Raw genomic sequence first — 12,451 nt, 5'->3', positions numbered from 1 at the left:
AAAATAAAAAAAAGAAAAAAAAAGAAAATAAAATAAAAAAGAAAATTGGAGCCAGACAGTGGTGGATGCCTTTAATCCCAGCACTTGAGAGGCAAAGGCAGGCAGATCTCAGTGAGTTCTAGGGCAGCCTGGTCTACAAAGAGAGTTCCAGGACTGCCAGGACTATACATAGAAACCCTGTCTCAATAACTTAACTCAGGCATGACTTATGCATGGGAAATGTTTCAAAATGTTATTCATTCCAGGTCACCTCAGCTTTATTCCGTGTTGAATCTGGTACCAGAAATAGAGTAATATTCAAGTCTATGTGGGTACACATCATGCTGCATGAAAAATATAGTGAATGATCTTCGATGTTGGAAAGCCAACATATAAATTGTGTTCTTATTTATTTTTAGCTAAGTCAACACAGGAAGTCATAAATCACTAAAATCTAAGCAATTCTCATTCCAGACAGAACACAGTTTAGAAGGAAAAGGAGAAGATAATTTTGATATACCTTAAACATGATTATATTCATGAAGCCCATACAGTTGCATGGACATTTATGAAGCCTGAGCAATGACAATGGCACAGAACTGACTGGCAATTGAACAGTGTGCTACATTTTATCATCGGTTGAGTATAGCCAACAGCACAAACCACTTCATCCAGGAAATACACAGCACAGAACAGATGCTTCCAAAGCTCTGAGGAGTCTTGCCCTGAACAAACACTGAATGTGATTGAGGCATACATTTTATGAGCATTGTGACCCTAAGAACTGTTGTGTTTGTGTGAAACCAAGAATAAAGTTTATAGATAGAGTGTTCATATCCTCACCCTTCAAATTCACAGTTAAAGATGATGGCCTTGGAGGTGAGCTTTGGACAGGTTAATTAACACATAGGGTAGAGTTCCCATGGTGTGACCAGAGCTTCTATAAGAAGTCTGAAAGGGATGCTCCCCTCTGTCTGCTTGTCCATTGCCTCCCTCCTTTCTTCCCTCTCCCTTCTCCTTCATCCTTCTTTCTTCTCTCTCCTCCTCTCTCCTCTTTTCTTTGTTCTTTTCTACGTCCTCCCTCTCCCTCCCCTGCCTTTCTTTTCTCCCATTTACTGATAAGGAAAATGAGTTAAGAAAGATTATCTGCAAACCAGGGAGCCAACTTCACCAGATATTGAATCTATTGGCACTATGTCTTTGGATTTCTAGCTTCTAGAACTCTGAGAAATAATGTCTGTTACCTAAGCCTTCTAGCTGATGATATTTTGTTACAGATGCCCAAGATGGCTGACACCCGCATAAAACAGAGGTTGCCAGTCTCCTGTGTCAGTTAGTTTTCTGCTCACTGACCAAATACCTGACAAAACAACTCAGGTAGGGAAGAAACGATTTCTTTACCATTGGTTTCAGATTAGTGTGGTAGGAAGGGCATGGGGAACATAATGGGGCATTAATGGGGTGGGACAAGATGAAGCCCTCCAACACATGCCCCAACCAGACCACACTCCTGCCAGTTTCAAGATAACACCATCCCTAGTCATCTATTTCAAATTTGAGTCCATCCGTATATTAAATCATTCATCAGGTCCAAGTCTTCAGGGTCAAATTCTCCCTGGAAACAGCCTCAAAGGCACACCTTGAAGCTGTCTCATCCACTCACCTCAGCACCCCAAACCCAAGCAAGGTGACAGTGAAAACTAATCCCTCTCTCCTAAGGGACAGTTTGAGAAATTTTAATCTGCCAGATGACAACAAAATTCTGTGGCCTAAAAACAAAAAAATGAACAACAATCAGAGATCGTAACGTTAACATCTAACTCCAGGCTGGTCAATGACATTTAATATTGTAATACATAAATGAAAGAGCTAATGAACAACTCCATTAATAAAGATCATGTTTACAACTTTTTAACTATCAATAATCATCTGGCTTGAGTAATACATTCATTAAGTAATACTTCATTAAGGAGAGACATGGCCGTTAGAGCTTGCGAGGAACTGCCGATTCATCTGGGTTTCAATTGTCTTGGCTCTCACACAGGACAGCAGCCAAGTCAAGACTGTCTGCTGATGTCTGTGACACATTATTTTTTGTTTACTCATAAGTAATTTTTGTACATGGATTACAATGTAACAGGATATGGTGAGCGCTGATGGTTAGGAGTGAGGGCTGGAAAACACAGAAGTGAGATTGAATCTTGACTCTCCAAGTGCCAATAACTTCCCTATCTGTGACTCAGTTTCCTCATGTGTTAAAGGGGGATATTTCCTACTTTATTAAACTGCGTGAAAATGAATTCATATGATCATACTTATGAAATTGCCAGACATGAAAGTGCTTAATACATAATGTTGTTGCTTTACGAACTTCAGACCAGGGATTTACTGCTTCTCTTCATCCTCTGAATATATACTGCACTGGACTACCAAGACAGCCAGCACATGTCAGCACACAGACTAGTATTGCTCTATGCACCATTTATAAATCGTTTGACTTTCAAGTGAAAATCCTTGGGGTGGGTTATTGTCGCATGCAGCCATCTGAAGGCCTCTTTCATACCTTGTCATAGATATGCTTCTGACGAGGGCTGAGCAAACTCCAGAGAAGCCAAGCAGCCACGTTGTGATTATATGTGCTTTGTAAGAGTTCCCACTGACTGGCATTTCAATGAAAGGGAGGGGCAACAGAAAAAAAGAAGCAGGTTTTCTATATCACTTAAGTGCCTTCAATGCCTCAACAGGAACCCAGAGCCATTCTGAGGGCTACAGGAGTCACAAAGAGTACTTCTAGTGATTGGCCAACGGGAAGAAGTGAGCACTGCAGCTCTAATTTGTAGGTAACAAACAGCAGGCTCATAGAATAGGGAGGCTGGTCTAAGACCTTTCTTTGCCAAGTTAGCAGTGAGCGATAAAGATTATGGTATATTCTGCAAGGTGTTTCACCCCAGTGACCTGCCTTGGTACTTTTTCCAGCTTACCTTTATTTCAGGGTCTCATGGGGCTTGTAGGAAGAAAAGGAAAGAGGATGAGGAAGGGAAGGAGAACGTAAAGGAGAGGTAGAAGTAGAGGAGGGGAAAGGAGAAGAAAGAATGGAAGGATGGGAAGGCAGGATAGAAGGAAGAAAGGAAATAAAAGAAGAAAGAAGCAAAGAAGGAAGGAAGGAGTGAGGGAGGGAGGAAGGAAGAAGGGAAGGGTAGATGGACATGCAAGAAAAAGTCCCTATTCCTGGTTTCAGATGGGTTGATCAGTGTCTGGTAGATTGATGGCCCAACTTCAGTTCTCTCTGTGTGCACATCTTTGTGGGTTTTGACTTTCAACCACCTCAGACTATATGCTTTAATTAGAGTTTCTGTTGCTGTGAAGAGACTCTATGACCGTGGCAACTCTTATAAAGGAAAACATTTAATTTGAGCTAGCTTACAGTTCCAGAGGTTTAGTCCATTATTGTCACGGAAGGAATCAAGACAGCATGCAGTCAGACATGGTGCTGGAGAGGTAACTGAGAGTATTACATTTTGATCTGCAGGCAACAGGAAGTGAACTCTGTCTTACACTGGGCATACCTTGAACATAGGAGACCTGAAAGCCTACCCCTACGGTGGCACACTTCCTCACCTACTTCAACAAGGCTACACCTCCTAATAGTACCACTCCCTGCGGGGGTCATTTTCTTCCAAAGCACCACAGTCTATTTTCCAACCTTTTGGAAGCCAAATTTACTCTGTGACTTGCTGAAGTCAACAAAATCAGTCTAAATGATATCACATAGATTCTGAGGCCAGGACCCCAAGAAGCTTTGCATGACTCTGTTGTCCCCTGGGAATGTTGTTGGGCTGGATTTAACATAAGTCTCTGGGTGATGAAAGACACATGGCATGGCCCAAGTTGCCATTCACTGGGCCTGTCCCACCCTGCTGGCTTTGGTACACCCAGTATAGATGCATGGTCAGGACATGTTGCCTCCCCACCTCCATGTCAGCTACGTCAGTAGCAGCTACATCATGCCAGTTTGGAGGGATCTGATGAGCAGAAGTTGAGAGGTAACGCACAGACTGACACAGGCATCTGCTGGTGTTCCCTTGCCTCTGTTCCCGCCCTACTGAAACAAGTCACTGGGTTGGAGTGGCTGACAACAGTTGCTATAGAAAGGCACATTTGAAGGAGTTGGTGGCCTATGAATGTGGTCAGAATGACTGCATTCATTCACTGTCTTTTTAAAATAATTCTTTGATTTTTTTGAGATTATATTAGAATTACATTAATTCCTCCTTCCTCCAATTCCTCCTATGTACTCATTCTAATTCACAGCTTCCTTTTCTTTGCCACATAGATTGTGTGTGTGACTATATATCTCTATAAATTTATACATTCTTAGATATATAAATACATTATGCTCAGTCCATATAATGTTTTCTTATATGTGTGGGTTTTCAGGGCTGCATGGTACTGGATAGCCAATTGGTGTGCTGTTCCCCGAGAAAGAGTATTTTTCCTGCTCCCAACATTCCGTAGTTGCCTATAGCTCTTTGCGTGTGGTTGAGGCCTCATGGGTTTCCCCACTTCCATGCAGGCATGTTTACTGGTGCTCCTTTGTTCTGGACTTCTTTAGAAAGCCATATTGATGAGACGTCATAAATATCGTTTCTCTGACATTCTCGAGGACACATCCTGGCAACAAAGTGACTATTTCTCTGAGTCCTACAATGTTTCTGCCCTTGCTGCCCAGCCTTAAGTGCAGGAATTTTGTTGTAGATATCACGTGGGACTCTACATTTTTTTCACCTGTGGTTTTCTATAATGGTCTCCATCTGTTGCAGAGATGTTTTCTTGTTGAAGACCGAGGACTAAACTTGTCTGTGATAAGCATAAATGTGTATAGATTATTGTCAGGGATTGCGCTGTTTTAGCAAATTAATGGTGTTAGTTTCTCCTCTTAGGTTCATGTCTTCACTAGCCCTGGGTAGGTTACTAGGTTTCTAGTACCAGACACAATTTCCTTCTTGAATGGTGGACTCTAAGTCCAATTACAGAGCTGTTGGCTACTGACAAGGTATACATGCTACTATTGCACCCTTGGGTTACATTGCCACACTGTTTGCTGTTGTAATTCATAAGCATGATAGCTAGATAGGGCTCTTGGATGTTTCTTTCCTCTGAATCTTGCATGGAAACTTCTGAAACAAGAAAAGCTAGTGCTTAGGGAGGAGGCATTCAGGTCAGGTCTATTCCAGGGGTCTTTGGGCCCTGTGTCTGAAGTTCATGCTGTTTTCAGCAATTGGGACATATCTTCCACTTCTGGGGTAACCAAAGGCAATAGTAATAGCTTATAATGTTTTGGGAATATCTTGTACAACTCTTACCAAGAACACAACAGAGGACTTCTCAAGCCTGGTGTTGAGGGTTTCTTTTAGATAGTCTATAGTGCTTAGGGGATCACTGCTAGCCTAGATGGGAAATTTCCATTTAAACTATGTATGTATGTGTACATATACATACACACACATACATTCATACACACACATATACAGATATATATATATATATATATATATATATATATATATATATCATAGGTATTTTTAGGAAAGTAGTTAATAATATCATTGATTATAAAGTTTTTGGATATCTTTATTGTTATTTTACCCTTCTACCTTCTTCTGTATTTATCTACACCTTCTTAATTAGAGCACTCGTTTTCCTAATTTCTCCTCCAGTTTTTCTTTTACTCAGTTGTTTAAACATGTAACAAGTGCCTATCTTCAGGATTTTGCATGTGGGAAGCCAGGTGGCTATGAATCGTGTCCTGCAGTTTGTCCCAATCATTGGGGAAACTGTGAGGATTAACTAACCTCTACTTGGTCCCCTGTTGTCCCCTTTATGACACCTTCAGTGGGTGGCTCCTCCCTCCAATGTAACCATTTCTCTACTTTCTAGAAAGTTACTTCCCCCTAAGCCATCATCTGCCTACTCACTGTATTGCTACACTGACAACAGACCCACTATCTAGTGTTTATAAATTCTTCTCGAAGTGTGCCTAAGAGAACGCGAACCATAGCCAGGTTCCAGCTTCACGATTACAGAAGAAATACACAGAAGTCAAGACTAAGATCAAGTCTGCAGAAGTCTCAAGTTTCTTCAAAATCACGATTTATCTTAAGAATTAAAAAAAAATCCAAGAGATTAAACCAAAGCTTGGTTTATTTTAATGAGGAAATCATGTTTGTATCTTATGCTGAGCAAAAACTGTGGTCTTTGAAGAACGGATTCCACCTGGAGCTTGTGGCTTCTCTACCTCTCTTCTCAAGACCAGACTCTTCTCCACAGTAAGGAGTTAGCTGTTACCTAATGCCTACACCATGCTAATCACTGTCCTCCACACGTCTCTTTCATAGGCCACAGAACTTTCATTACAGTCCAGGGCTTATTACTTGTTCTTTATTAAAGATGTAAAAAAAATTAAAGTTTGGAGATTTAAAATAATTTTTCCCAAGGCCTCAAAACCGATGGAGTGGAAACGGTACTTAAGCTCAGCTCTGAAGGTCTCCAAAGCTCCCTCCGTATGGGACAACGTGCTGTTATTAAGCAGCAACCTCAGATACACACTCTTTTCCTCATCTTCTTCAACTATCCTTGAGGGAAAAGAAAGCTGAAGCAAAACAACATTCCCTTGCCGAACGAGAATGCCTACCAAGCATCCATTAATTACAGCAAACAGGCGGGCCGGGCCGTGTCTTGGAGCTGACTTTCTGCCGAGTCCCGATAGCCCAAGAATCCCAGAGATCACTTGAACCCACCTGTGGAGTATATGTGCAGTGGACAAAATGCCAAGAAAAGCTTCAACACTTGGCAAGGTCAAAGCGAATATGCAGAGGATTTCCTTACTAGACGGAGGGGCTCTGCTACCATGCCTGGGGAGGGGCCATGTTATCCTCAGTAACTTAAAAGCAGTCTTGAAAACTCAAGAAACAAGAGCAACAATAATCAATCTAGTATTGTTTTAAAAGATAAAGAAGGCAGGGAATTAAAGAGAGAGTAAGTAGGAGAGACTCAGTAGGGGTGGATTTGGCACCTGGCAGTGTTTTACAAAATCTTTCAAGGCATGCTTTGGACTGGTATGTCTCAGCTCAGGCTTGCATATCAAAACCAACACAGATTAACTGTAAAAGAGCAGATTAAGGAGCCCATTCCTTATATTTTTGTCATTCAGTTTATCTGAGAATTTCTAACCTGTTCATGGTTGATATTTTATGGTGAGATCCAAAGGTCGTCCTTCGACCATCATGAACTCCTTAACTCTTCTCAGATCCAGCCCGGAAGAAGGGATGGATGGAGAATCTCAGACCTAACGAATGGACTGGTGAGTGCTCCCTGACCATAACTCCATATTCATCCCATGGCTTGGTTATTAGAGGACAGTCTATCACTGCGCCCCATCTTTAAAGAAGGGTTGAATGAAGATTCTGCTCTTTCACTGTTTTGTTTCTAGCTTATTCCATAGAAACCTTTTGTCTCAGGACCCTTGAACCAAAAAGAGAAAAAAAAATAGCTGAAGATGTGTGTCTCCATGTGTTACGTCACACTGATGGTCCATCTGGAAAAAGTTGAACAGTGGCACACAAGCCAAGGGGGTATTTCTGGAATTCGACGCCTTTGTAATATTACCTATATGCGGTTGGAAACATATCCCCCAAACATTTAATTTCTCAAGCAGACAGTGAGCTGTTGTCTCACAGAAATAACCACATGGGGAACCCCAATTGCCCTGGAACTGAGGGTCTTCCAACGTTTAGTGACCTTCTTTTTTATTCTTGGCCTTTCAAGTGAACCCACACCTAATTTCTCTTTTGAGAGGATAATTACAACAGCCATGCTCTCCAGAACAATATTAGAAAGGCAAGTGAGTTCCCATCTGACCTAGTTAGGTCTGTAACTTCTAAAACCTACACGGACTCCTTCAAAGAGAAGAGCTGAGTTATTTCAGACGCTGGAGCTGTAATGAGACAACGAGGCATGGGTCTAATGAGTAATTTTATCAAATTAATTATTTCAGAAAGGATACATTTTCTGCTCGGGAAAAAAAAGAATGCCCCAGCTTTTCTGCATTTTGATCTTTGTAGCCAATTTAAAGATCACACTGTGCGGGTTCCATAGGCTCTGTAGGCCTCTCTAGTTGCCCCAGTCAGAAGTAATAACATTCACATTTGCCCAGAGACCCAGTCTTCACAGGGTGTCTTCTCATCCTGGGCGATTATGGTCAGTTGGTTGCGTTAGCTTTCAGAATTCTCAGTTTTAATAGCAGCACTTCAGTAAGGAAGACAAGAGCAAGGAGGAGAGCTGAGCTCTTCTAAGTAGAAAAGACCTCCAGCCACACCCTCCATTCTGCCTTGATCAATGACAGTTTAGAGCCATAGAATTAGGTTTTGGGGTCAGTAATGAGCCAATAGTTTCAATTTCCCAGCACTTCCCATCTAGCTCCTCACCACTTAGCTAAAACCTCGTGTTTGGTACAAGATTACATCTAGTAGCAAAGCTGACTACCATGTCAAGACACCATACTGTAATGACAAGTCCCGCAAACTTCTAAACTTGCATAGTCAACCACTAACATGTGACTTCAGTTACGTGGTAAACGGTATTACCAGGCTTTGATAAAATATCTTAGTTCTTTCTGTCTGTGCATCCGAAGCTTCAGCACGCATCAGACCTTAGCAGGTGAATTAGAGATTGTCTGACTGGCCTCCACCTCCAGAGTTTCCGAGTCAGTAAGTCCACAGTCAAGAATTTGCATTTCCCACAAGTTCCAGAGATATGCTGTGCTGCTGGTGTGTGACACACTTAGAGAGATACCACCTTAGAAGTTATAGCGGACAATGAGGACTACTGAGAACTCAAGAACAATGGCAATGGGTTTCTGATCCTACTGCACGCACTGGCTTTGTGGGAGCCTAGGCAGTTTGGATGCTCAACTTACTAGACCTGGATGGAGGTGGGGGTTCCTTGGACTTCCCACAGGACAGGGAACCCTGATTGCTTTTCGGGCTGAGGAGGCGGGGGGGGACTTAATTGGGGGAGGTGGAGGGAAATGGGAGGCGGTGGCAGGGAAGAGACAGAAATCTTTAATAAATAAATAAATTTAAAAAAAAGAAGTTATGGCTACAACATCGAATTTAATGGAGAGAAACTCAAAGCAATTTCACTAAAATCAGGAACAAGACAAGGTTGTCCACTCCTTACCTACTTAATATAGAACTTGAAGACTTAGCTAGAGCAAAAAGACAACTGAAGAAGATCAAGGAGATATAAATTGAGAAGGAATAATTCGAAGTAACATTATTTGCAGATGATATGATAGTATACATAAGTGACCCTAAATATTCCACCAGGGAACTCCTAAATCTGATAAACACCTTCATCAAAGTAGCTGGATATAAAATCAATAAATCAGTAACTCTTTTATAATAGCCTCGAATGATATAAAATACCTTGGAGTAAATGTAACCAAGCAAGTGAAAGACCTGTATGATAATAACTTCAAGTCTTTGAAGAAAGAAATTGAAAAAGATATCAGAAGATGGAAAGATCACCCATGCTCATGAATCAGTAGGATTAACATAGTAAAAATGACGAACATACCAAAAGCAATCTACAGATTCAATGCTAGCCCATTAAAAATTCCAACACAATTCTTCACAGCTCTTGAAAGGACAATTCTTAACTTCATATGGGAAAAAAACTTTCAGGATTAAAGCAGTCCTGAACAATCAAATAACTGCTGGAGGTTCCTAATTCCGAGTTGTACTATAAAGCTATCGTAATAAAAACAGCATGTTATTGGCATAAAAAGAGACATGTTGATCATTGGAATTGAATTGAAGACCTAGACATAAATCATACACCCAGGGACACCTGATTTTTAATAAGGAAGCCATAAATACACACTGGAAAAGAAAAGGAAGTGTCTTCAACAAATGGTGCTGGTCAAACTGGATGTATGGGTGTAAAATAATGCAAATAGATCCATACTTATCACCCTGCACAAAATAAAAGGCCAAGGGGATGAAAAAACTCAACTTAAAACCAGATACACTAAATCTGATAGAGGGGACAGTGGGAAGTAGCATTGACCTCATTGGCATAGGAGAAAACTTTCTGAATACAATACTGATAGCTTAGGAACTAAGATCAACAATTAATAAAAGGGATATCATGAAACTGAAAAGCTTCCGTAAGACAAAGGACACCATCATTCAGACAAAGTGGCAGCCTACAGAATAGAAAAGGACTTTTATCATCCCCACATCTGATAGAGGACTAATATCCAAAATATATAAAGAACTTAAGAAACTAGATATCACATACCAAATGATCAAATTAAAAATGGAGTACAGAATTCTCAGTAGAAAAAAACACTTAATGAAAAGTTCAATATCCTTAGCCACCGGGGAGATGCAAATCAAAACTACCTTGAGATTCTACCTTATGCCTATCAGAATGGCTAAGATCAGTAACACAAGTGACAGCTCATGCTGTCAAGGATGTGGAGCAAGAAGAACACTCCTCTGCTGGTAGGAGTACACATTTGTACAGCTACTTTGGAAATCAATATGGCAGTTGCACACACACACACACACACACACGCACGCACACACACACACACTCCTGAATGATGGTCCATCCTCTCACAAGGGCACTTGCTTAACCATGTTCATTGAGGCTTTATTCATAGTCATTTAAAACTATAAACAACCTAGATGCTCCTCAACAGAAGAATAGATAAAGGATGGTATGTAATTGCTTATGAGTGGGTATTAGCTGTTAAGTAAATGAAAACCAAGCTATAATACATACATTCAAAGGTTAGGTATAGAGGAAGGGTCAAGGGGGGGGGGCAAATGGATCTCCCTATAAAGGGGAAATAGATTGGAGGTGGGTGGGGACAGGAGCGATAGGATCAAGTACGGAGGGGGAAGAGAGATGGGTGGAGAGAGAGAATGCAGGGAGAGACAGCAGAATTGAGGAGCATTTGAGGAATGATATGGAAACCTAGTTTAGTGAAAACTTTTCTAAAATATACTAAGGTGATTTTAATGAAGTTTCCTAATAAAAAAAGGATAAAGAGTGTCAACTAGTCATCCTTTCCACCAAATGAGGCTTCCAGTAGTAGGGCTGGGTTGCATTGTTGACCCAATGGGGTCTATGGAAATCCCCAAAGAACCCAAGCTGTTGCTAAGGCAATGGGTTGCTCTCTGCAAACTGAAGTATGACCCCCTTGCTGAGAACATCACCCACACAACTCAGTGAACATGGGGAATTCGGGCTGGTGCCTCTATGGAGCCTTCAGCCTTATGTCTTTGGTGTGGGAAGGTACTCTGCAGGCTACCAAAAGAGAAACATAAACACCAGCCCAGCCACTAAACCTTTGACCTACAATCTGACCTGCCTTCAAAATATGCTAGGGCAATGGTGGGACAGAACTTGTGGGTGTAGCCAACTAGTATCTGATTTGACTTAAAGCCCACTCAATGAGATGGAACCCATACCTGACATTGATAGGGTAACCAAGAATAAGAAACTAATTAGTTCAAAGACCTAGGGTAAAACTAAATACTACTGGCCTAAAAATCATATCAGTAAAACGATTATTTATATTCTGCTATATCAGACAAGCTTCCCCTGGCTGCAGATGGAAGCAGATGCAGAGGTCGATACCAAGACATTACATGGAAAGACAGTCTAAATGGGAGTTCTCTATCAAATCCCTTTCCTCATAGCTCAGGGAACCCCACAGAAGGCAAAGCAGAAGGAATGTAAGTGCCCGAGGGAACGGAAGACACCCAGAGAACAAGGCCATCTGAAAAAGGCAGGCACATAGGAACTCACAGGGAGCAGCAAGAACAAGGCCCACACTGGTATCTTTATGGAACTTCTGAGTGTGAAAACAAGTGGGTCTCGGAATCCAGTGCCTTTTCTTGGGACTGTTGCCTTCATGTTGGGCTGCCCGGTTCAACCTCAATGTAGTAGTTATTCTATCTTATTATAGTCTTCTTTGTCATGTTTGGTTGTTATCCCTTAGAAGCCTGATTTTTTTTCAAATGAGAGACAGAAAGGGAGTGGTTCCAGAAGGGAGGGAGGCGAAAAGGAACTGGGAGAAGCAGAGAGGGGGGGGGGAGATGATCAGGACATGAGAAAAGAATCTAATTTGAATACAAAATAAAAATCAACTTTGAAAAAAAGAAGTACCGGATTTATTTCTTTTAAAATTTTATTTTTGCATATGCGTGTGCATGTGTGTATGAGAGTATTGTGGTGGGGATTGTAGTATCTGTGCATGTGCTGGGAGCACAGATGACTGTGGGGAGTCACACCTTTGTGCATGGAGGTCACGGGGGGAGGGCACTGGGTATTTTCCTTTGTCATCTCTACTTTGTTCTTCCATGAACCTTCAGCTCAGTTTGTTTTGTTTTTTTTT

General features: G+C 41.4%; 1 protein-coding gene across 2 annotated transcripts in view; it reads right to left on the bottom strand.

Annotated features, from left to right (window-relative positions):
• Shisa6 (shisa family member 6) overlaps positions 1-12,451 on the bottom strand; it is a 302,821-nt gene that overhangs the window by 129,318 nt on the left and 161,052 nt on the right. The gene's annotated exons all lie outside the window — the stretch shown is intronic.

This window comes from Microtus ochrogaster, chromosome 7, assembly GCF_000317375.1.
Source record: "Microtus ochrogaster isolate Prairie Vole_2 chromosome 7, MicOch1.0, whole genome shotgun sequence".
NCBI lineage: Eukaryota > Metazoa > Chordata > Mammalia > Rodentia > Cricetidae > Microtus > Microtus ochrogaster.
The sequence above is the reverse complement of the archived record's forward strand: the minus strand, read 5'-3'. Positions and strand labels throughout refer to the sequence as shown.